The sequence below is a fragment of the Pseudorca crassidens genome, chromosome 3 (assembly GCF_039906515.1).
Source record: "Pseudorca crassidens isolate mPseCra1 chromosome 3, mPseCra1.hap1, whole genome shotgun sequence".
NCBI lineage: Eukaryota > Metazoa > Chordata > Mammalia > Artiodactyla > Delphinidae > Pseudorca > Pseudorca crassidens.
In genome coordinates, this window is record NC_090298.1 from 69,013,191 (window position 1) to 69,038,337 (window position 25,147).

Consider the following 25,147-nt stretch of genomic DNA (forward strand, 5'->3'; position numbering starts at 1 on the left):
TACTATTTGATTCCCATTTATGAATTAGGAAATTGAAACACAGAGAGAGTACTTCATACAAGTACTTAATACAAGTAGCTTGTATTAAGTTATACAGCTAGAATCAACACAAGGAAGGTTACACTATATAGTTGACCCTTGAACAACACAGGGGTTTGAGGCGCCAACTTACACACAGTGGAAAATCAACATATAACTTTACAGTTGGTTCTCTGTATCCAGGGTTTCACATTCTTGGGTTTAACTAACCAGGGATTGTGTAGTACCTCCTGATAGTTTTTTGTTGGTTGTTTTAAGCTGTTAAATTTGGAGGGTAATTTATTATGTGACAATTGGTAACTAATACATGAGAAGTATTTTTTAACTTAGAAAATAAAAATATAAAGGAAATTGATACCATAGAGGATTATAATTTTAAAATCATAAGTCATTTATATTGACAAGAATTAAAATGAGATTAAGCTCTTTTATGATGCCTAAAATACACATGACACTGTGGCATTCTTTTGGTGGTATATCTTTGCGTAAATTCATAATTTACTATTAGCCTATACACAAGAAAATTAGCCAATAAAGAATCCAAAGAGTTTAATTTGGTAAACAAAATTATTATAGTTATTTTTAATTTCCTCTTTTATGGTGGTAGTAGTGTGTTTTTAAAGCAGTTACATATCTCTAGAAAATATGTGTATGGAACTGTAAAATGGGTATATGTGTTAAAGATGTATGTTTTTGGAATTATGAGGTCAGGTGATACACAGCATAAATACTAAGAAGTTACAAATCACACGTACACAGACACACACACATACACACAGACACACACAGATATACCAAAAAAAATAATTTTATATATATATATATAGCTCTGAAGTCATGTTTCCTAAGCTGAATATCCCAAATTCAGATGATTTTGCTAGAGAGCTGAAAATAGACTGTTATATTGAACTGACCTAGAAGATAAAATGAATTTACTTGGATTAATAACATTAAAAGGGAACAGTCTATCCTTTGTACAGTGGTATTTCCTGATCTTCTAAAGGAAAGTTCTTTAGCCCTTTAGCACTAATTTCAATTTCCTATCTTGAAAAGGAGAGACCTGAGGACACATATCTACTCCTCACATGAAATTTAGACACTTTGCAGTTTTCCAAATCCCTGGAAAATAGTATCATCTCTGATAGAAACTCTAAGTTCCTTTAAAGGGGGATTAAAGAGAGTGAGTCATTTAAGATGGTGGTTTAGTTTCTACTTTGTTCTGCATGGTTATATATATTAACTGCATATAAATAAATATTTCAACATAAAATTGTTTACAGTATCTATATATTTTAACTTGTATAAGTATCTCAAATTTAAAATATGGGCATGTAAGTTCAAATTAAATTATTTTTAAAAAAATTTCTCAGAAACAAATTGCCGATATAAAAACTTTCTCTCTAAAACCTAGAAAATACCATTTTCCTCCTTCATTTTTAAGCCAAAGAAAATAAACACACCTTATGATAGAAATTGAAGCAGACACAAATCACTTATGTGATAAACAGAAGACTTGTACCAACCAGAAATCATCATTAGAGGAGCAATCTCTTATTAGTTCCCTCTTTCTGTACTTAAGTAGGTACATTTTTCTTAATAAGAACAGCTTAACTGATATAATAGATTTTTAATGGCTAGGTAGGCTCACCCTTCCTAGGAAAGATTTATTCTGCTGAATCAGATAGGGTTCTTGATAGCAAGTAATAGTATTTGACTCTGGATCTCAGGTCAAAAAAGGAATTTGTTGGATGGATTGTAAGGAAATTATTCGATAAAGCCCATTGGGCCAGGTTTGGAAAACAAGGAGGCATCAAGACAATTCTGAAGGGTGAAGGAGCAGGAAATGAGACTACCATCTTTAGCAGAAGCAGTCTGTTCTGGACACTGCTGCTGCAAGTCATCATTATGGTGGAAACTGAAACAACTGAATTCTGACCATTAACATCCCAGCTCTTGAGTTGGAGAATATGATTGGCAGGACTTAAACGACATGCCAATACTCTTTCTCCCTAGGGGCAAGGAATGGAGCATCTGACTCTCTGTCTTTTGATACAGGAGAAAACTGTACTAAGACTACACATATTGAGAAGTTCCCTAGTATGTATTAGTATGTATGTGTGTGTGTGTGTGTGTGTGTGTGTGTGTGTGTGTGTAATATGAGATCTTATATGGGGCAAACAAAGCAAAAAAAAAAAAACAAATTATCAAACAAAAACTAGCTCATATTCTCTCACCCCTTTTAATAATAATAGGACTTCATGAAGGATTACTCTACTATATGTTTCTGTTATTAGAAGAATTTCACGACTGGATTGATTTTATTAGGTAAATGGATAAACAGCTATTTAATGTGTTTCCCATTCTAAATGTACTTAAATGCTGCACAGGCCCTGATCTTGAGGGGAGAACTGTGATGATTAAATTCTCAGTATTAGGTGGCATCTTTACATACATTGCCTAATCTTTTTTTTCTATGTGTGTTTATCGAATTAATTTTAATTGCCAAATATCTAAATATTTTGCTAATAATAGGTAGTATTTTCCTCCCTCTGCTACTTGCTTTCTAATCACACATAGCACTATTCTTTTCATAAGCACTTCTGGACTCTCGTTTGTCCACTGGGTTTACATCTCTTCATTTCTTTACCCCGCCAATATGCTGGCAGTAACATTTTAAATGATTCAAGCACAACAGCTCTCTGCTCTTTGCTACTCCACAGCATGATTTTGATCTATACCCATAAAATAAACAGAATGCATAACAAGCACTGGAAGAGAAAAGTCCTTTAAAGGCACAGAAATGATTTTTGTTGGGAATGGGAAGGAGAATGGGAAAGGGGAAACTACAAAGAAAAAAGCCCTGTAGTCACTCCTCTATTCCCGTTTTCATATTGGGTTTATTATATGTAGTCCCAACTCAAGACAACTATATTTCACAGTAAATTACAGTCTGCCTTAAGACTTGGCACAATAACACCAAGAGATTGCAGAGTTGTTCATTGATCAGTGGACAGCAAATATTTAACTTTAGGGGAAAAAATCAAAACTGAATTAAAGTCTTACCAGCTTTTGCCAGGGCTTCCATCTGAAAAGCTTTATTAGCCTCAAAATGTTGGAATTGATGACTGGATTCACAGAGCACATTCAAATAACAGAGACCTTTTCCTCAGAGGCAATATTCTCTAAGAAGTCTGAGAAATTTCCAGCAAATTTGTGATATTTTCACGATGCCTGCTGGAGAGTGTAGTTCTCTACTTGTTAAAGAAAAAAGCCTGCCAAAGCCTCACTAAAGTATCAAATTAAGATTTCAGCCTTGCTTTAGGATTTAAAGGCCAAAAAAAAATTTTTTTAACTGTTCATATTCAGTGTAACCTCAATTTTCAAAAGAAGCAAATTATCTCATTCTGAGTTTAGCTACTACTAAAAAAATTTATTCTTATTTTTTTAACATCTTTATTGGAGTATAATTGCTTTAAAATGATGTCTTAGTTTCTGCTTTATAACAAAGTGAATCAACTCTACATATACATATATCCCCAAATCTCTTCTCTCCTGCGTCTCCCTCCCACCCTCCATATCCTATCCCTCTACGTGGTCACAAAGCACCGAGCTGATCTCCCTGTGCTATGTGGCTGCTTCCCACTAGTTATCTATTTTACATTTGGTAGTGTATATATGTCCATGCCACTCTCTCACTTCGTCCTAACTTACCCTTCCCCCTCCCCGTGTCCTCAAGTCCATTCTCGACATCTGAATCTTTATTCCTATCCTGCCCTAGGTTCTTCAGAACCTTTTATTTTTTTAGGTTCCATATACATGTGTTAGCATATGATATTTGTTTTTCTCTTTCTGACTGACTTCACTCTGTATGACAGACTCTAGGTCCATCCACCTCACTACAAATAACTCAATTTCGTTTCTTTTTATAGCTGAGTGATATTGCATTGTATATATATGCCACATCTTCTTTAGACATTCATCTGTCAATAGACACTTAGGTTGCTTCCATGTCCTGGCTATTGTAAACAGAGCTGCAATAAACATTGTGGTACATGACTCTTTTTGAATAATGGCTTACTCAGGGTATATGCCCAGTAGTGGGAATGCTGGGTCATACGGTATTTCTATTTTCAATTTTTTAAGGAACCTCCATACTCTTCTCCATAGTGGCTGTATCCATTTACATTCTCACCAACAGTGCAAGAGGATTCCCTTTTCTCCACATCCTCTCCAGCATTTATTGTTTGTAGATTTTTTTATGATAGCCATTCTGAGTGGTGTGAGGTGATAACTCACTGTAGTTTTGATTTACATTTCTATAATAATTAGTGATGTTGAGCATCCTTTCATGTGTTTGTTGGCAATCTGTATATCTTCTTTGGAGAAATGTCTATTTAGGACTTCTGCCCATTTTTGGATTGGGCTGTTTGTTTTTTTGTGAGCTTCGTGAGCTGCTTGTAAATTTCGAGATTAATCCTCTGTCAGTTGCTTCATTTGCAAATATTTTCACCCATTCTGGGGGTTGGCTTTTTGTCCTGTTTATGTTTACCTTTGCTGTGAGAAAGCTTTTAAGTTTCATTAGGTCCCATTTGTTTATTTTTGTTTTTATTTTGATTTCTCTAGGAGGTGGGTCAAAAGGATCTTGCTGTGATTTATGTCACAGAGTGTTCTGCTTACGTTTTCCTCTAAGAGTTTTATAGTGTCTCACCTTATATTTAGCTCTTTAATCCATTTTGAGCTTATTTTCGTGTATGGTGTTAGGGAGTGTTCTAATTTCATTCTTTTACATGTAGCCATCCAGTTTTCCCAGGACCACTTATTGAAGAGGTTGTCTTTTCTCCATTGTATATTCTTGCCTCCTTTATCAAAAATAAGGTGACCAGGGCTTCCCTGGTGGTGCAGTGGTTGGGAGTCTGCCTGCCGATGCAGGGGACACAGGTTCGTGCCCCGGTCCGGGAAGATCCCAAATGCCGTGGAGCGGCTGGGCCCGTGAGCCATGGCCGCTGAGCCTGCACGTCCGGAGCCTGTGCGCAGCAGCAGGAGAGGCCACAACAGTGAGAGGGTCGCGTAGTGAAAAAAAAAAAAAAGAAGAAGAAGAAAAAAAAAGGTGACCATATGTGGGTGGGTTTAACTCTTGGCTTTTTATCCTGTTCCATTGATCTATGTTTACGTTTTTATGCCAGTACCATACTGTCTTGATTACTGTAGCTTTGTAGTATAGTCTGAAGTCAGGGAGCCTGATTCCTGCAGCTCCGTTTTTCTTTCTCAAGATTGCTTTGACTATTCAGTGTCTTTTGTGTTTCCATATAAATTGTGAAATTTTTTTGTTCTAGTTCTGTGAAAAATATCATTGGTAGTTTGATAGGGATTGCACTGAATCCATAGATTGCTTTGGGTAATACAGTCATTTTCACAATGTTAATTATTCCAATACAAGAGCATGGTATATTTCTCCATCTGTTTGTATCACATTTAATTTCTTTCATCAGTGTCTTATAGTTTTCTGCATAGAGGTCTTTTGTCTCCTTAAGTAGGTTTATTCCTAGGTATTTTATTCTTTTTGTTGCAATGGTAAATGGAAGTGTTTCTTAATTTCTCTTTCAGATTTCTCATCATTAGTTTATAGGAATGCAAGAGATTTCTGTGCATTAATTTTGTATCCTGCTACTTTACCAAATTCATGGATTAGCTCTAGTAGCTTTCTGGTAGCATCTTAAGGATGCTCTATGTATAGTATCATGCCATTTGCAAACAGTGACAGCTTTGGATTCCTTTTATTTCTTTTTCTTCTCTGATTGCTCTGGCTAAAACTTCCAAAACTATGTTGAATAATAGTGGTGAGAGTGGACAACCTTATCTTGTTCCTGAACTCAGAGGAAATGATTTCAATTTTTCACCATTGAGAACGATGTTGGCTGTGCGTTTGTCATATATGGTTTTATTATGCTGAGGTAAGTTTCCTCTATGCCTACTTTCTGGAGAGTTTTTATAATAAATAAGTGTTGAATTTTGTCAAAAGCTTTTTCTGCATCTATTGACATGATCATATGTTTTGTCTCCTTCAATTTTTGAGTATGGTTTATCACACTGATGATTTGCTTATATTGAAGAATCCTTGCATTCCTGGGATGAACTCCACTTGATCATGGTGTATGATCCTTTTAATGTGCTGTTGGATTCTGTCTGCTAGTATTTTGTTGAGGATTTTTGCATCTATGTTCATCAGTGATATTGGCCTCTAGTTGTCTTTCTTTGTGACATCTTTATCTGGTTTTGGTATCAGTGTGATGTTGGCCACGTAGAGTGAGTTTGAGAGTGTTCTTCCCTCAGCTATATTTTGGAAGAGTTTGAGAAGGATAGGTGTAAGCTCTTCTCTAAATGTTTGAGAGAATTTGCCTGTGAAGCCACCTGTTCCTGGGCTTTTGTTTGTTGGAAGATTTTTAATCTCAGTCTCAATTTCAGTTCTTGTGATTGGTCTGTTTGTATTTTCTATTTCTTACTGGTTCAGTCATGGAACGTTGTGCTTTTCTAAGAATTTTTCCATTTCTTCCTGGTTGTTCATTTTATTGGCATAGAGTTGCTTGTAGTAATCTCTCATGATCCTTTATATTTCTTCAGTGTCAGTTGTTACTTCTCCTTTTTCATTTCTAATTCTATTGATTTGAGTCTTCTCCCTTTTTTTCTTGATGAGTCTGGTTAATGGATTATCAATTTTGTTTATCTTCTCAAAGAACCAGCTTTTAGTTTTATTGATCTTTGCTATCATTTCCTTCACTTCTTATTCATTTATTTCTATCTGATCTTTATGATTTCTTTTCTTCTGCTATCTTTGGGGGTTTTTTGTTCTTATTTCTCTAATTGCTTTAGGTGTAAGGTTAGGTTGTTAATTTGAAATGTTTCTTCTTTGTTGAGGTAGGATTGTATTGCTATAAGCTTCCCTCTTAGAACCACTTTTGCTGAGTGCCATTGGTTTTGGGTCATCGTGTTTTCATTGTCATTTGTTTCTAGGTATTTTTTTAATTACCTCTTTGATTTCTTCAGTGATCTCTTGGTTATTAAGCAGTGTATTGTTTAGCCTCCATGTGCTTGTATTTTTTACAGATGTTTTCCTGTAATTGATATCTAGTCTCATAGAGTTGTAGTTGGAGAAGTTACTTGATGTGATTTCAATTTTCTTAAATTTACCAAGGCTTGATTTGTGACCCAAGATATGATCTATACTTGAGAATGTTCCATGAGCACTTCAGAAGAAATTGTATTCTGTTGTTTTTGGATGGACTGTCCTATAAATATCAATTAAGTCCATCTTGTTTAATGTATCATTTAAAGCTTGTGTTTCCTTATTTATTTTCATTTTGGATGCTATGTCCACTGATGAGAGTGGGAGGTTAAAGGCCTGTACTATGATTGTGTTACTGTCGATTTCCCCTTTTATGGCTGTTAGCATTTGCTGTATATATTGAGGTACTCCTTTGTTGGGTGCATAAATATTTACAATTGTTATATCTTCTTCTTGGATTGATCCCTTGATAGTTATGTAATGTCCTTCTTTGTCTCTTGTCATAGTCTTTATGTTAAAGTCTATTTTGTATGATATGAGAATTGTTACTCCAGGTTTTTTTTGTTTTGTTTTGTTTTGTTTTTGTGTGGTACACGGGCCTCTTATTGTTGTGGCCTCTCCCGTTGCAGAGCACAGGCTCTGGACGTGCAGGCTCAGTGGTCATGGCTCACGGGCCTAGCTACTCCGTGGCATGTGGGATCCTCCCAGACCGGGGCACAAACCCATGTCCCCTGCATTGGCAGGCGGACTCTCAACCACTGCACCACGAGGGAAGCCCCTCCAGGTTTCTTTTGATTTACATTTGCATGGAATATCTTTTTCCATTCCCTCCCTTTCAGTCTGTATGTTTCCCTAAGTCTGAAGTGGGTCTCTTGTAGACAGCATATACATGGGCCTTGTTTTTGTATCCATTCAGCCAGTCTATGTCTTTAGGTTGGAGCATGTAATCCATTTACAATAAAGGTAATTATCAATATGTATGTTCCTATTACCATTTTCTTAATTGTTATGGGTTTGTTATTGTAGGTTTTTTTCTTCCCTTGTTTTTCCTGCCTAGAGAAGTTCCTTTAGCATTTCTTGTAAAGCTGGTTTGGTGGCGCTGAATTCTCTTAGCTTTTGCTTGTCTGTAAAGGTTTTAATTTCTCCATCGAATCTGAATGAGATCCTTTCTGGGTAGAGCAATCTTGGTTGTAGGTTTCACCCTTTCATCACTTTAAATATGTCCTGCCACTCCCTTCTGGTTTATAGAGTTTCTGCTGAAAGATTAGCTGTTAATCTTATGGGGATTCCTTTTATGTTATTTGTTGTTTTTCCCTTGTTGCTTTTAATATTTTTTCTTTGTATTTAATTTTTGATAGTTTGATTAATATGTGTTTTGGTGTGTTTCTCTTTGGATATATCCTGTATGGGACTCTCTGTGCTTCTTGGACATGATTGATTATTTCCTTTCCCATATTAAGGAAGTTTTCAACTATAATCTATTCAAATATTTTCTCAGTCCATTTTTTTTCTCTTCCTCTTCCAAGACCCCTATAATTCGATTGTTGGTGCATTTAATGTTGTCCCAGAGGTTTCTGAGACTGTCCTCAATTCTTTTCATTCTTTTTTGTTTACTCTGTCTGTGGTAGTTAGTTCCACTCTTTTATCTGCCAGGTCACTTATCCATTCTTCCCCCTTAGTTATCCTGCTATTGATTCCTTCTAGAGAATTTTTAATTTCATCTATTGTGTTGTTCATCATTTTTGGTTTGCTCTTTAGTTCTTCTAGGTCCTTGTTAAACATTTCTTGTATTTTCTCCATCCTATTTCCAAGTTTTGGGATCATTTTTACTATCATTACTCTGATTTATTTTTCAGGTAGACTGCCTATTTCCTCTTCGTTTGTTTGGTCTAGTGGGTTTTTACCTTGCTCCTTCATCTGCTGTGTATTTTTCTGTGTTCTCATTTTACTTAACTTGCTGTGTTTGGGGTCTCCTTTTTGCAGGCTACAAGTTCATTGTTCCCATTGTTTTTGGTGTCTGCCCCCAGTGGCTAAAGTTGCTGCAGTGGGTTGTGTAGGCTTCCTGGTGGAGGGGGCTGGTGCCTGTGTTCTGGTGGCTGAGGCTGGATCTTGTCTTTCTGGTGGGCAGTACTGTGTCCAGTGGTGTGTTTTGGGGTGTCTGTGACCTTATTATGATTCCAGGTGGCCTCTCTGCTAATGGGTGGTATTGTATTCCTGTCTTTCTAGTTGTTTGGCATAGGGTGTCCAGCACTCTAGCTTGTTGGTCATTTAGTGGAGCTGTGTCTTAGCACTGAGATGGAGATCTCTGGGAGAACTTTTGCCGTTTGATATTAAATGGAGCTGGGAGGTCTCTTGTACTTTCTATATAGACAATCATGTCATATGTAAATAAGGATAATTTTGTTTCTTTCTTTCCAATCTATATGAATTTTAGTTATTTTTATTGCCTTAAGACACTGGCTAGAATTTCCAGTAGAATCTTGATTAGCAATACTAGGAGCACACATACTTACCTTATTCTTATTCTTAGGCCAAAAGCATTCAGGTTTGCAGCATTACATATGAGGTTATCTGTAAATTTTTGTAGCCACCCTGCAATTGGTGAAAAAGTCTTCTTTCTTCCCGGATTATAGAAAGTTTCTGTCACGAATGAATGTTTAATTTTGTCCAAACTTTCTGCATAAATTGATATCATGTGGATTTTACTCTTTAGATTGTTAATTGGTAGATTATATTAATTGATTATTGAATATTTACCCAGCTTTGATTTCTGGGGAATAAACAACTCATTTGATTTGGTATATTATTTCTTTTATATATTGCTGGGTTTAGTTTGGTAATATTGCATGGAGGATTTTTACATCTGTGTTCATGAGGAATACTCTTCTTTATTATTTTATTTTTCTAGTTTTGATGTCATATTTTTGCACATAAAATTAGTTGGGAAAAGCTGTCTCTTCTGTTATCCATAGAATTAATGGTATTTCTTCTATAATGTTTGGTAGAATCCAGCAGTAAAAACAGCTAGGCCTGAAGATTTCTTTGGGGGGAAAATTTTAAAATATAGATTCCATTTATTTAATAGTTGTGTGGCTTTTCAAGTTATCTATATCACCTTGGATGATTTTTGGTAGTGTGTGACTGTCAAGTAATTAACTCATTTAATCAAAGTTACTGAATGTATCTGCAAAGTGTTGTTTATGGTTATACTATATATAGCTATACTACAAACAACACTTTGCACATAAATCCTTTTGACATCAAAGGGTCTGTAGTTCTTTTATTTCTAATAACTTGTGTCTTCACTATTCTCTATTACTTTGTCAGACTTGCTAGAGGTTTATCAATGTTATTAGTGTTTTCAAAGAAACAGTATTTGGTTTCATTGATTTTCTTTATTTTTTCTGTTTTCAGCTTCTGATTCCTGCTCTTAATTTTAATTATTATTTTACTTCTGTTTGCATTAGTCTTATTTTGCTCTTCCTTTTCTAGTTTCTTAAGATAGATGCTTAGGTTATTGATATGAGACTTTCTATCACAAGTATTTAATGCTATAAATTTCTATCTAGGCACAATTTTAGCTACGTCTCACTAGTTTTGATATATTATATTCTCATTTTTGTTCATTTTAAAATATATTCTAATTTCTCTAAGACTTCTTCTTTAAGCCATGAATCACTAAGAAGTGCATTGTTAGTCCAAGTTTTGGGTATTTTTCTGTTACCTGTTTAAAAAAAAATGGCCTCTAGTTGAATCCCATTATAAATTAGAGAATATATTTTAAATGATTTTAGTTCTTTTAAAGGTTTATTTTATGAACAAGGATATGGTCTATCTTGGTGAATGTTCTATGTACACTTGAAAAGAATATGTATTCTGCTGTCTAGGGGTGGAGTTTTCTATAAATATTCAGTAGATTCAGTTGATTGATGGTGTTGTTTACTTCTTTTATGTACTTTCTGATATTTTGAATACTAGTCCCATATATTTCTGACAGAGCAGCATTGAAGTCTCCAAACATAATTGTATGTTTGTCTATTTCTCCTTTTGGTTATGTCAGTTTTACTTCATGTATTTTGAACATCTGGTGGTAGTTAGAGGGTGGAATATTTTATTCTTTGTGAACTGTTTGTTGTTTATTATGTAATGTCTATTATTATCTCCTAATTTTCTTTGCTCTGTAGTCTACTTTTCTGACATTAATACGGTCATACATTTTTTTTTTTGATTACTGTTTGCATGGTGTATCTTTCACTATACTTTTAACCTATCTACATCATTATATTTGAAGTTAGTTTCTTATAGACAGCATATAACTGAGTCATTTTTATCCAATCTGGTTATCTCTGTCTTTTAATTGATGTCATTTTATGTAATTGTTGATATATTTACATTTACATTTATAACTTTAATATATTTTTTCAGTTTGCCCCCACTGTTTTATGTATCTCTATTGTCCCTCCCCTGACTTCTTTATCTTACAGTCTACTGAGTATCAATATTTTACTATTCCAAGTACAATGTAGAAATCTTACCACTACAGATGCCCCCCTCTTATACATACATATTAATATTATATTAACATATATTCTATATTTTATATGTACTATATAGTAATATATATTGTATATCCCCTTCTTATATTTTAGTTCTCTTATATATTATATATACTTATATTGAAAATCAGATGATATTATAATTTTTACTTACAACCTCCAAATATATTTAAAAGAACTCAAAGGATAAGAAGTTTATTATGTTTGCTGAGATAGTTACAATTTCCGTTGTTATTCTTTCCTGATGTCCCAACTTTCCTTCTGATATCAGTTCCCTTTTGTCTTAAGAACTTCCTTTCACAAATCTTTTAGAACATGTCAGCTAAAAATAAATTCTCTTAGTTTTGCTTTATCTGAGAATGTCTTTGTCACCTTCATTCCTAATATTTTCACTGGATATGGAATTCTGGTTGACAGTTGTTTTCTTTCAGCACTTTTAAATGTGGCAGTTCTTCCCAGTCTCCATGGTTTCTGATAGGAAATCCTCATTCAAGCATTGTCTCCCTACAGATGATGCATTGGTTTTCTCTTGTTGCTTTCAATTTTCTTTTCTTTAGTTTGAAGTTAAAATTTAAGTTTGATTATGAGGTGCCTGGACATGAATTTCTTTGGATTTATTCTGTTTGGAGTTTGCTAAACTTCTTGAATATGTAGGTTTGTGTCCTTTACCAAACTTGGCATGTTTTCAGGAATTATTCCTTCAGATATTTACTCAGCACTGCACACTTTCTTTTTTTATGTCTCCCTTTAATGACATAAATGTTTGACTTTCATTGTCTCACATGTTAATTTTGTTAACTTTTTCAATAAGTTTTCTCTCTATTGTTCAGATTGGGTAATGCTATTGTTATGGACTGAATGTTTTCGTCAGTGAGAGAGACCCAATAGGTTATACTTACCCTGTCTTATCCAGAATCAAAACCCCCCAGAGTGCATTCTTTATGCCTTCATTATGTTATTCTGCTTTCCCTTCATTAGTTAATCATATTCAAATAACTGATTAAAGTAAAAATTTTAATTGCAATTTTCCTTTTCCATTATAGGTTTTCACAAATTTATGAGCACCACAAACAATTCATTCATGACAGTGACACATTACACTAATGTAAAATTACAAAACATAAAAAATAAGTTGCTACAAAAAGTATGTATAGATTTTCAATTATATTACTGTATCTCTTAGCTTATAACATAGACTTTTTTTTTTTTATTCATGGCTTAAATAAATGTTTATGTGGTTTCTGAGCACTATGACCTGGCACATTTTGAATGCACTGTCTGTATGAATAATGTGCTAGGTGTACTACTGTATTGAAAAATCAGAAACTTCATTGACTTTTATTATTTTTTAAGTTTGGCTTTCAATCTAGCACCATATGAAATCCAAGAAAAGTAAAAAGATTCTAAAGCCACCTCCCACAAGCTTCAAACTAAATAGCTAGAATCCTGAGAATATAGAATACATATCAGTTTTTTTTTATTCAGATGGCTTGAATTTAATCTCTTTTGCCACCATGAGGATAATCTGAAGTGGGTTCAACTGTTAAAGTGACCTGCTCTTGTCAAGCTTCCAGCTACTGTCAGTACACTTCTTTTCCTTTGGAAATAGCCAGATACAGTTTAAACAAATGAGAGTGCTTCCCATGATAACTTTATAATACTACATCATCATCATATTAAAAATGCTTCATAATCACAAATAAAGAAGTAAAACCATGGCAGGTTTTTGGTTGCATTTTTTGTGTATATTTTGCCAATTCAATAACAACTATAAGAATGCATTTTTCTAGTTGTAGATATTTTGGCTGAAACTGAATGTTTTAATTATTGAAATGTAATACTATAAAAAACTTGGTTTGTAATTAGAGAGTCCTTAATTCTTTTCCAACGTGCATGATCTTTTATGCCATTTCTCCATTATATTCATTTGGCTTAAGGAAATATCTATTCTAAAGCTCTAAATAATTGACACTAAAATCAATTAGTTCATATTTCTGAAACTGGAAAGAATTTTAGAATCATGTAATCACACCTCTTCATTTTAGAGGTGAAATTTCTCAGACTCAGAGATTCAGCTTACATTAAGCAAAAGTCAGGAGCCCAGGTCCCTAAACCTGGTCCTGGTATTCTTTCTACAATAAGAAAGTGATTTTGTTAGTCTCCTGTCCCTGTGAGAAAAATGCACATACATGCAAAAGTTTGCTGAAATTTTAGGTGTTCACTAAACACGCATGGATGCCATGTGAGTCTCTAAATTAGGAAACCCTGTGTAGGGACAATTAACTAGCCATCTGGACAGAGAAAAATGAATCTATATTACATCTTATAGTAAAGTAAATTCCAGGAGGATTAAAATTTTAAATATAAAAATGAGACATTTAATATTCTGGAATAAAACATGGTAGTAAATTCCATTCCTGCAAATGAAGAGTTGACTCTAACAGTGACCCAAAAATCTACCAACCTAAAAGTAAAGAGTAATAAATTTGACTGTTAAAAAAATTCTATAAGAAACATTGAAAGACAAAACTAAAAATCTATTCAATACTGCACATATTAAGTGCTAAGCTAGTATGGTAGTTGGAATGGCTCCCCATTCCAGAGAAGTCCATGTCCTAATCTCCAGAATCTATAAGTATGCTATGTTACATGTCAAAGGGAATTTGCAGATCTAGTGGTGTTATTTTAAGCTGCTAAGCTTGTGGTAGCTTGTTACAGCAGTGATAGAAAACTAATACAGCTATCTAGTATTTAAGAATGAAAATTTAACATACTGATATAGTTGTAACATATTAAATAATTTTTGTAAATTGCATATAAATGGCCATAACTAGATTTTTAAATAAACTGTGCTATGTCCATATTATGGAATACTACTCAGCTATAAAGAAGGAGAAAGTTTTTCATACCACTATGAAAATATATCCAAGATATACCATTAAATGAAACATGCAAGTACAATACCATGTGTATAAAGAAGAGAAAAAAATTTTAATATATTTATATTTTTAAATGTATGCATAAAATCCTTTGGGAGAATATAGAAAAAAGCAATAACTATGGTTACCTATTTGTGGTGGGGAGGAGAAGAAAGTGGGTAGCTGAAATTCACAGATAGAAAGGAGATTATGCTATATATATTTAATAATTTTTAGTCTTACAAATGCATTGCCTTTCTAATATATAGATAGATGACAGATAATGGTGATGATGAAGATAGATAGCTAGATACATAATATATTTAAATTACATATATCATAATATATTTAAATTTCTCCTGTACTACTCTGGGCTTCCTTTCATATTTGTGACTGCTTAATGGTGTGATTCATCAATAGGGAAAAAATATTGCTTGTATAAAGGAAGAAGAAAAGAAAAGAATGACAGAAAGAAAAAAAAAGCTTTTTAATTTGTCGTTAATACTTTATGCCTCTTATTGGTAAAGAAAATATTTGTTTTTCCCAATTTCACTGGAGCTGTAATATAAATACACCCTGAGAAGATTACATAATATATTCTAAACATCTCATATGAAGATGACATGTAACATACACAGGTTCATGACACATTATATACTTTTAAAGGGGATGGGAGGACAAGAAAAGAAAATAATGACTAAAATAAAGAAGGTCAAGTACTGAAAAGCATAACAAAGACAAACCACTTTCCTAATAGCTAGTCCCTTCCTTCCCTCACACTTGGCATCTCAAACCTTTGTCTGATCACCACTCTGAAAAGGAAGCCTCTTCCTCATATCAGGGAATTTTTTCATAGCATAGTTCATGAAAGTAAGAGCAGACTTTCCCAATATTCATAAAGTAAAACTAAGGCCAAGAAAATGGCAGAAATCCAGGCCTTTCAGTTTTCTACCAGGTTTTTTAGAGGATCTCTCCTTGAGGCAGGTTTGGCTAGCTGCTAAGAGCACAAGCAAAGACATGGGAAGGGCAGTTCTAGGTAAGTCTGGAGCTTTTTCAAATAGCTAGAGTAGCTATTGGAGTAAGACTGGAAATAAGATTGGAAAGCAGATATCAAGTAACAATTGGAGGGTCCTGAAAACTAAGTAATGCTAACTAAGCAATCAGGCACCTTTAAAGATTGTTCAGAAAAGAGTGACCCATCAGAGATATGCTTTAGAGATTAATCTGGCAGTGTGTAGAAGGTAGATGGGATAAGGAAGACAAGAGGCCAGAAAATTTGTAGGCAAGAGCATGAGAGAAAATGCTTTTAGATTCTAAATCTATTTTAGCTCTCTAAAAATTAATGAGGCTGCTTGGCAGTTGCATTACTTACTGCTAAATCTGATTAAATCCCAAAAGCATTTTTTAGGAGAGATTAAAGGAAGTGAAGTCAGAAGTTAGGATCAAATGCAAGTACCTACAATTTTTCAAAAAATCATTTCTTAAGGGTCATTCAGTTAATTTAAGAAACACTCTGATACATTCGTAGCTAAAACTCTGATATTTCTTATGTGTCATTTCTAAAGTGTAATTGCAGAGCACATTGCTAAAACAGTAATGAAAGAATTTTAGAGCATTCATCAAAGGACATCGAATGTGAAATAAACAGTGTTGGTTGTGAGTCAGGGGATTGCTGTTCGGCACATTAGACAGCACTGCCCTCTGCAGTTAAATGAGTTCTACTATCTGATCCCTGTGAAGCTTGTTATAAACCCGTGTTTGAAACCACTCAAATATTTTGTCATTTCAGGTACGATACCCAGGCAATGATAGCACATCAAAGTCTCCAAAGTGGATCCCTGCAGGAAGAATAACTTATAATGATGGAAAGGAGCATAAAAGTTTAGGACTGAGGGGGATAAACCTGGTTTGATTTGGTGGTGATTGTGTACTAAGTAGACACTGTTCTCTGCAAAAAGATTGGCAATTTTCTTCCTGAGTTCTTGGCACTTCTACTTCATGGAAGAGTAGAAGCAGACAATAAAGAAATCATCAGACAATTAAATAAAATACTTATAAATTGTGATTAAAGCCATAAAGTAAACCAAAAAGGTGGATCTCATCTATGTAAAGTAAACCAAGACAGGTGGATCTCATCTATGGAGGTGATATTTCAACTGAGACCTGAAGGATAAGAAGGACCTAAGCATGTGAGGAGTGGGAAAAAGTAGATGGGATAGCATGTGCAAAGGTAGTGGGTCAGGGACAGAGAGTCACATGTTCCAAGGATAGAAGGAAGATAGTGTTGCTAGAGATATTGAGCAAATGGGACACTGATGACAAAGCAGAAAAGCTAAGATAGAAAAGCTGAGATAGATCATAAAGGTACTACTTACTTTTAGTACTTAGTAAGGAAACTGAATTTTATTCTAAATGCAGTGAGACATATTTGAAGGGTTTTAATTTAAAAAGTGAAAAAGATCACTTGTTCTGCTCTATGGCAAATAATTTCTAGAGGGACAAGAGAAGAAGGCAGGGATGCAGACCATTTTCAGATATTTAACACTCATTCTAGTTTGATTCATTGTGTTATAATGTTGGAAGAGTGTTAAAGGAAGAAAGAGGGTATATTCATTTATGGCAAATCAATTCACAGCCTTAAACTGATAAACACTTGCCCTGAAATTATGCCATTGTCTTCAGCAAAAGAAGATAGTTTAGGGACTATTTAATTACAATCTTAAAATGGGATTAAGATCATAAAGTAATAGGTTAAATTTTGAACAAAAAGAGTTCACAATGGCTTATTAACTCCTTTAAGATAGAAAAGACCACCCTGTGCTAACTGACTTCACTCTACAGATCTAACCTTAAATTACAGTAGAAACAGACATAGATGGTAAATGGTTTCTCTATTATCTTTGTGCGGTCAGGAAGTTTGTCTTAAACTATAAATCCCTCTCATACATTAACATAAGAAATGTTCAAAAATCCTACAAATAACTGGGATTTCCCAACAAACAAGTCCTTTCTCATCTATTTTCCAGAGTAAATGGCAGGTTCATTTCTAGTCTAGAACAAGGGAATGGGACTAAAACTACTGATATTTTTTCCCAGGGGATTGAATGTCAATTCACTCATTTTGAGCTTATTATCCTTTCTCCCTTAAGTGAAAAAAGGAAGAGAGAAAGAGAGAGAATTTTGCACACCATAACTTATCCAGGATATCTTTTCTGTCCTTTAAAACATTTCATCAGTATTATCCATGCTACAGTTCCACAGAGAGGGAAATTTATTTTCCATAAAAAGTGACACACTAAACGTTCTAGTTTCTGGCTACAGCATTAATGAACAACTTAAGGACTTCTAAAATTGAATTAGCTGCCCCAATACCTTGAAATTATTCAGATTTTTTAGTCCAGGCTTTCAGAGCTTCCAAGTACCTGTATGAAAATGAAATTATGAAGACAATATTAATAGATTGATTAAGAATCTTTCAACTGATGACAGGATCTACTGGTACAAATAACTAAATGAGATTAATACTATATTGATAATATTCCCTATAGTTTGATGCATACTATTATCTATTTTAGTCTCTAACACATCTGCTATGCTTTATTTATTTTTATTTTTAAATGAATATAAATAGCAGAAAGCCAACCTCCATGTAACACTAACACCTTATCGGCAGTGATGAGTCAAAATTTGGTTCCATGAATATTAGCTTCATTTATCAAATGTCAGGGTGTGTCTGTGTGTGTATGTTAGGTTAACAGTTCCAGAGTCTGAATAATGCTAAAAATTAGAGATATTTGAGACCTAACAAACTTATCAATACTTTTACTGATTTGCCTTCTTCCCAGCAGGGGAAATATAAAAATTATTTTGTCCTAGTTTTGAATTAGCTATTATTAAGACTGGAGAATTATTGGACTTCCCTGGTGATGCAGTGGTTAAGAATCCACCTGCTAATGCAGGGGACACAGGTTCGATTCCTGGTCCAGGAAGATCCCACGTGCTGTGGCGCAGCTAAGCCTGTGCACCACAACTACTGAGCCTGCTCTCTAGAGACCACGCGCTGCAACTACTGAAGCCCGCGCACCTAGAGCCCGTGCTCCGCAACAAAGAGAGGCCACCGCAGTGAGAAGCCCGCGCACCACAACAAAGAGTAGTCCCCGCTCGCCACAACTAGAGAAAGTCTGCACGCAGCAACGAAGACCCACAGCAGCCAAAAACTAAAATTTAAAATATAATAATAAATTAAAAAGAAAGGTAATATAATTCTATTAAAAAAAAGAGACTGGAAAATTATCTAAGGCTCTTGAGGGCACATCTTTGCTGCAATGAGACGGGTAAACAATGAAAATTCTGTTCAGCATTCCAAATACACACTGCATCAGGAAGGCTGAAGTCAAGCTTTTGAGACTATGCTAGCCTAATTAGCAAAATAATTTCAAAAAAGATTTTCCCTTATGATTTCTGCTGTTAGAAACCAAACACCAAAGAAATTTTTTCATAAAGTGACATTTCCTCATTCTTGTATTTCTCTTCTCTCTCCTACCTAAAGAATTGCATTTTCTTTCTATCTTCATAGCTAAGTCTCTTCAATATAAATAGTTCTACAAATGTCAGTGTTTCAATTTTTTTCTGATAGTTATTACCAAATAATTACCCAAACAAGTAAACTGGATTTAGATTCAATTCAAGACTACCGGGGAAAAAAAAAACCAAATTACATAGAGCCATGAATCAGGAGCCCAGTGCTCAAACAGGAAGCAGGTCATGAGGTTAGGGGATTCAAACAAGTATTTTATTCAGATAATGCATGGTTATAAACATTGGAACTCCAGTGAAGAAACAAAAGTCTGTGTATCTTTACTAGTGTCTATTAATAATTAATATTTAATTAGTACTTTATACATGGAAGTCATAAGATCCAGCACATCACTCACATTGTTTCATTTAATCTTACAAGAACCCACTGAAATTCCTATTTTTAGTTTTACCATTTGACAAATGAGAAAACATAGGTTTAGAGAGCTTTAATGACTTGCTCAAGGTCATAGAGCTCACAAGTGTTGGAGCAGGGGTCTGAAATACAAGCTGTCCCATTCTAACTCACTATTCCCTATTTTCTAAAATCATCTACCCAGCACATATTACGGATCTCATAATCTTGTGGGGTGAATGGTGTTATTTTGCTTCCATGATTGAGGATAATTAGGCTAAGAAAAATAAAAGAGGTAACATTTAAAATTGCAAACCAGGTAAGTGCAAGAGCCATATCTAAACTTTCAAGTTTAGCTTGAAGGACATGGAGCTCGTGTCGTTTAGGATTAAAATCGCAGAAGGGACTATACTCGCAACGTTAAAATTGTTTGTTTCAATTTTACTTGATTTTCCATAATTATAGTTTCTTGAGATTTTTTTTAGAATTTTAATATGGAAGATGAAGCAGATCCTGATTTACATGGACTCTTTCCCACATCCACACCTATGTTCCTTTATTGTAAACCAGAAGAAGCCAGAATTATTCCAGGAGAAGGAAAGAGTAACCTATGAGGATAGTGATTTATTTTATACATAATGCAACCAGGAAAAGAAGAATCAAAAAACCTGTAGGTATCGCTACAGTTCTATCCTTTAATCAGGAGGCTTCCATCATGTAACACTGTCTAATTCCCTTTGCCCTGATAATGGAGACAGGAACCAAGGCATAGAAGTAAACAGAGCACTGGCTATTGAAATACTCAGAGAATAACAAGTTTCTGCATATTGCATCATGAGAGTTTGAAGGTGTGACCTTCCCAAGTATCATCAATTGTTCTGGCATCAAAGAAAATGTAGAACCATTTGTAAGTGTGGTACATTTGTAAATGCAAAGTTTATGCTTTGCTTCTAAACAGTGCTATCTATTGGCCTCAGTTTTAGGCTCACCTTATCCACACAGTATTATGCCTGGCTGTAACATGCACTGTAGATAAAATACTCATGTCTTTTGTAATTTTATTGAAATCAAGAGGTTGCAAACCTGAAGGCTACATCTACAAGTCATCAAACTTTCACCAAGCAGACTCTCTCCTACAACAATTGATAGGAGGTAGTCAGGTTCAAACTCTGCTGTTACTGGTTTTCTACTGGCTTTAGTATCTACAAGTCATCAAACTTTCACCAAGCAGACTCTCTCCTACAACAATTGATAGGAGGTAGTCAGGTTCAAACTCTGCTGTTACTGGTTTTCTACTGGCTTCAGTATCAGGGTACAATGTCTGTACCCTGGTTTTTTGAGTCATGAGGCTTTTCACTCGGTTGGCATGGATGGGGTTGAAACAGTATGGTCCTAGACCCAGCAATTTGGGCAGCTACTTCCTAATTCCATTAAGTTCTTGATCCTGGCAGAAATAACCACTTACTTATGCTAGGTCAGGACCTAGAGAGGCAATAGAGCACAATGGTTAGGAGCTACAATGCCTGGATTCAAATACAAGATCTGCCATTTACTAGTTGTTGAATAAGTCACTAGGTAAAAATACTTAGTGAGGATTAAACTAGTTAATATATAAGAAAATAAGAAAATGTAGAATGATCTCTGCACCATGGAATATAGTATACGTCTGTTTTTTATTGCAGTGCTCTTCTGGGAATAATTTTATAAGCTCAGCCTAGAGCCGGTACCTCCAGCCCTTTCAACAGTTGCATAAGCATCTGATTCCCTGTATTAAATCTCTTTTTGCTTAAACTGGATAAAGTAGTTTTTATTATCTTCAGCTGAACCTTGAGTGATACACTGGTCATTCTATTTCCTCTTGAGAACTAGTTATTGAATTACAAAAATTCAAGGAATTAGAGAATGTAAGGCAGTTTACAAGCTGAAAGGATATTCTGCAACTTACTTATAAAGGCAGGTACAACATAAATGCAGGATTGGATCTACATCAGAGTAAATTATTTCTAACAAAATGTTTGCTAGAAGCTTTGAATATATTTCCAGCCATGCTCTTTCAGGCACAATTCTTTAAATCCAGCTGCCTTCAATAATTCACTCCTCTGATTCTGTTTCTTCTTGTTGCTAAGTTGGCATAGGGCATAATCCATAAAATCTTACTGAAAAACCAGGTGAAATTTTCTGTATTAAGTTTATTTATTCTTAAAAGATTAGAGAGTTAAGAGGCTCCAAAAATCATTAGTGAACCCCAGACTCATATGCTTTGCTGCATAGTCCACATCTCCATTTGGATTAAAGAAGCAACTTAAACTTAAAAGGAACCTCCTTACTTAGTTTCAACATCTAGTAAATGATGCTGCCATTCACCCAGTTGCTAGGACTGAAAACCCACAAGTAATCCTTAGCTTCTCTATTTCCCTCACATCCCAGATACAGCTCATCTGACTTTTGGCCTAACTCTCAAAATATATCCTGAATCAAATCTTTTATCACCACACCCTCAGTGAAGCAAGCAGTCAGGTTCAGTGTAGGAGACAGATATACTATGGTTTTCAAGAAGAAAGAATTTAACAAGTATAACATGTTCTTCAAAAAATGCCAAAATCTCATTTGGGGACTTTGAAATTTCTGACCCCTTTTACTTTCAGTGCTCTCTTCCCAGGTCTTGCATGGCTGGTTTCCCTCACTTCACTGTGAACGGTTTTCAAATGTCACCTTTTCTGGGAGGCCTTGCCTGAGAGCCCAGCCTAAAAGAGCACCCAAACTCTTGCTCTCAGCACTTTTGAACTCTTTCCCTTGTCTTATTTTTTTTTCAGAACATTTGACTTAGTATTTTATATTTATTAGCTCAATTGTTTATTTTGAATTCCCCTAACTAGAATAGTGCCATGTGGCTAAGAACTCTGTGGCACTCATCACTTAATTTCCAGCACCTAGTAAAAACTCATAAAATATTTGGGAAAAAGCAGAATGTCCATATAATCTGCTCTTTGATAGTCTTAAGTGTTATTGTCTTATTCAAAAATATGAAAGTTTTAGCTTAAAAAAGCATCACAGCAAAGATCAGACCATTGGCCCAGACCATATGTGATATTCTTTATGGTTATTCTGTACATGCTATATAACAGTCAACACTGGGTTCAAGATGAATCAGAAAAGCTCAATACAGAATGTTAAGAGTGAAGCATTTATCATTTCTGAAAAATTTTTTAACACAGACTTATAGCAGTAGAGGATTATTCTAAAAGAAGGGCATCAATCATTACACTGGAGTTAAAGGAAGAAGTTTTGTAGAGAATTGCTCCACTATGTACTCTATGTAAAGACTTGATATCTGTGTGCATTGCCTTATGACTTCAAATTGCAATTAACTTAGCATTCTTTAGGATTACTACAATTATGAAATATTTGCATGGTGCTACCATGTTATGTGAGAATCACCTAGCTAAACACTTAGGCCCTGATATTTTCCTTGACTGTCATTTGACTCCCCAAAGTAGCAATATAATCTTGAACATTGGGTCCCATCTTCTTTTTGGAATTCTTTAAACATTTATTTTCTGTTATTATTAACTAGTAAAATACTATTAACTACCAAAATGAGACTTTAAATTGTATACAAATATATAATTTTGAAGCCTGTTTGTAAATGCTGCATTTCTTAATTCTTTTAATAGCCCAAGAGGTGTTTTTGTTTTCATTTTACAGATGAAGAAACAGGCTGAAAAGATCAGCTGTTTACGCAGACACATAAGAGACAATACCATATTATCTGATAACAGTTTTAATATCCTTTCCACTATAAAAAATCATAGACCTGAGCAGGGACACAAAAGATAGGGTCCCTATCCTGGGGGTAATAACATACCAGTTAGAGAAATAAGATACATACAGAATTCAACTGGGTACTAATATAAATGGGAGAGAATTGGCAGCTACCATTTAGGCAGGCTTCCTCTGGCTGACACTGTGTTAGATACTTGACACTAACCTCATTTAATCCTGAAAACAAAGACTAGAGGTAAATGCGGTAATCCCCAATTTACAAGTGAGGAAACTGCCTCAGAGTGCAAATCCACACCCGTGGTTTAGTATTGGAGCCAGGGCTCAAATCCACATCTGCATGTTTCCAAAGCCTACACTCTTAACGTTGTGCTTTACTCCATAATAAAAAGAAACACATACACACCCTTTCCTGGATTTCAGAGAATGAGGAGTATTGTCCTTGGATGGAGAATCCATGGAGTTTTAAACAGTTCCCTGAGCAAAGAGTGGGATTGGGGAACCTGGAAAAACATTCTAAGTAGAGTGAACAGTAAGAACTTGATAATGAGCATGGCACTTCTGGAGGGAGTGAGATGAGTCCACAGTAGGAAATTTTTAAAGTTAAGGAGTAGGAAGAAAAGAAGATAAAGTCAGATTATGGAGGTCTAGTAAAGCTGTACAGAGAAAATTGGACTTTTTTCTGTAAAGAATGGGAAACGGCTTCAATGACATCTGTGTTTAAAATTAGTCTAATGAAGGTTTGTGGGTGAAAAGAATAAGGAAAGCCCAGGTGCAGAGACTAATCAGAATATTTACACCACAATTCAAGGGAGATTATATAAAAACCTGGCCAACTGAGGAAACAATAAAATAGGATTAGATACCAAAGCCAGCAGGGTCAAGAAAAAGCTTTGTTTTGTGCTAGTGTGGTTTGGATGGCAAACAAGTAAATTAAGAAAAATAAGATTTTATTGAGTTGTTGAGAAAGAACAGAACTTCAAGCCTGACTAATGGAATAGGTCTTTGTAAAGAGAGCAAAGACTTTTTCCTCTTCCCTAATGTTTGGGCCAATGAACCCAATAATGATTCTTTGGGACAAAACCATAAGCAGATCCAAACCAAGTAAATTCCTTGGGCCCTAAATATGTGTATCTTATTTTCGTCTCTGCCATTTACTCTCAATTTCATAAAGCTGGCACTTGTAGCCCCAGTTTCACCATTTGGTAAAATGAGTTTTCAGGATAAATCATCTCAAAGATTCTTCCTGCTATATATGAAATTCAAACAAATAGACAAAAACTGTCTCACTCTCTTGCCATCTTAGTAGCCCAGGACAGCATGATTTATGCAGGTATACTCAGCACCATCAATTTTTTTAATACACTGTGTTTACCAGCTCAGCTTATATCACCACACCTGGGAAAGGTGAACAGTAAAGAATTAGATAAAAAGAAAGAAAACATGAAACATGATATGTATATGAAAGACTTTGTTGAGAATGAGTTATGTCTAGATACTTTGAGTGTAAGAGAATTTTGCCAGCCTCCTTGATTTTTAAGGTTTGCTGGTATCATTTGAAAAGACAGAGATCTATTTTACAGAGAGTAACTAGGCTTCACCTTTTGTTCCAGTTTACATTGATAAGTAATAGCAATGCTATTTCAAGAGTGAATCTGAGCCTATGTCCCACATAGAGTGAAAGAATAGCATGATTGATTAGTAATGTCTGTCAGGTATATGGATGAGAAATTAATGTCAGTACTCTATATATTCTGATCTCTGACCAATATTTATCCATTATGATTAAAAATTATTTTTAAACCCTACCTATCTGAATCCAGGGAGTCAATTTTTTTTTTAATTTCCTAGTGTATTGTTGAGT